The sequence below is a fragment of the Cucurbita maxima genome, unplaced genomic scaffold, assembly GCF_002738345.1.
Source record: "Cucurbita maxima cultivar Rimu unplaced genomic scaffold, Cmax_1.0 Cma_Scf03015, whole genome shotgun sequence".
Lineage (NCBI taxonomy): Eukaryota > Viridiplantae > Streptophyta > Magnoliopsida > Cucurbitales > Cucurbitaceae > Cucurbita > Cucurbita maxima.
Genome location: NW_019275031.1, coordinates 796 through 1,985, shown reverse-complemented (window position 1 = coordinate 1,985; position 1,190 = coordinate 796). Strand labels below are relative to the sequence as shown.

Sequence of the window (1,190 nt, the reverse complement as noted above, 5' to 3'; positions counted from 1 at the left end):
TTCTTTCAATTTCTCCCAGTTCTTTTCTTCCTTTCTCTACAAATGAGAACCTCCCCCGCTCACGCCCATCGCGTTTCGATCATGCCGCCCTGCATGCGTTAAATCTGATTTTGTGCGCATGGCATGTCGGGTGCGATTATACCAGCACTAATGCACCGGATCACATCAGAACTCCGCAGTTAAGCGTGCTTGGGCGAGAGTAGTACTAAGTTGGGTGACCACTTGGGAAGTCCTCGTGTTGCACCCCTTTTTTTCTTTCAATTTCTCCCAGTTCTTTTCTTCCTTTCTCTACAAATGAGAACCCCTCCCCCGCTCACGCCCATCGCGTTTCGATCATGCCGCCCCGCATGCGTTAAATCCGATTTTGTGCGCATGGCATGTCGGGTGCGATCATACCAGCACTAATGCACCGGATCCCATCAGAACTCCGCAGTTAAGCGTGCTTGGGCGAGAGTAGTACTAAGTTGGGTGACCAATTGGGAAGTCCTCGTGTTGCACCCCTTTTTTTCTTTCAATTTCTCCCAGTTCTTTTCTTCCTTTCTCTACAAATGAGAACCTCCCCCGCTCACGCCCATCGCGTTTCGATCATGCCGCCCCGCATGCGTTAAATCCGATTTTGTGCGCATGGCATGTCGGGTGCGATCATACCAGCACTAATGCACCGGATCCCATCAGAACTCCGCAGTTAAGCGTGCTTGGGCGAGAGTAGTACTAAGTTGGGTGACCACTTGGGAAGTCCTCGTGTTGCACCCCTTTTTTTCTTTCAATTTCTCCCAGTTCTTTTTTTCCTTTCTCTACAAATGAGAACCTCCTCCGCTCACGCCCATCGCGTTTCGATCATGCCGCCCCGCATGCGTTAAATCCGATTTTGTGCGCATGGCATGTCGGGTGCGATCATACCAGCACTAATGCACCGGATCCCATCAGAACTCCGCAGTTAAGCGTGCTTGGGCGAGAGTAGTACTAAGTTGGGTGACCACTTGGGAAGTCCTCGTGTTGCACCCCTTTTTTTCTTTCAATTTCTCCCAGTTCTTTTCTTCCTTTCTCTACAAATGAGAACCTCCCCCGCTCACGCCCATCGCGTTTCGATCATGCCGCCCCGCATGCGTTAAATCCGATTTTGTGCGCATGGCTTGTCGGGTGCGATCATACCAGCACTAATGCACCAGATCCCATCAGAACTCCGCAGT

At 51.0% G+C, this 1,190-nt stretch overlaps 4 non-coding genes across 4 annotated transcripts; all 4 read left to right on the top strand.

Annotated features, from left to right (window-relative positions):
- Positions 1–128: 128 nt before the first annotated feature.
- LOC111475817 lies at positions 129–247 on the top strand. Its single transcript, XR_002716726.1, has one exon. It is a non-coding gene; the product is annotated as a 5S ribosomal RNA (ribosomal RNA).
- Positions 248–382: 135 nt separating this feature from the next.
- LOC111475816 lies at positions 383–501 on the top strand. The gene has a single exon (XR_002716725.1). It is a non-coding gene; the product is annotated as a 5S ribosomal RNA (ribosomal RNA).
- A 133-nt stretch (positions 502–634) lies between these two features.
- Positions 635–753, top strand: LOC111475815. Its single transcript, XR_002716724.1, has one exon. It is a non-coding gene; the product is annotated as a 5S ribosomal RNA (ribosomal RNA).
- A 133-nt stretch (positions 754–886) lies between these two features.
- On the top strand, positions 887–1,005 carry LOC111475814. The gene has a single exon (XR_002716723.1). It is a non-coding gene; the product is annotated as a 5S ribosomal RNA (ribosomal RNA).
- The last annotated feature ends 185 nt before the right edge of the window (positions 1,006–1,190 follow it).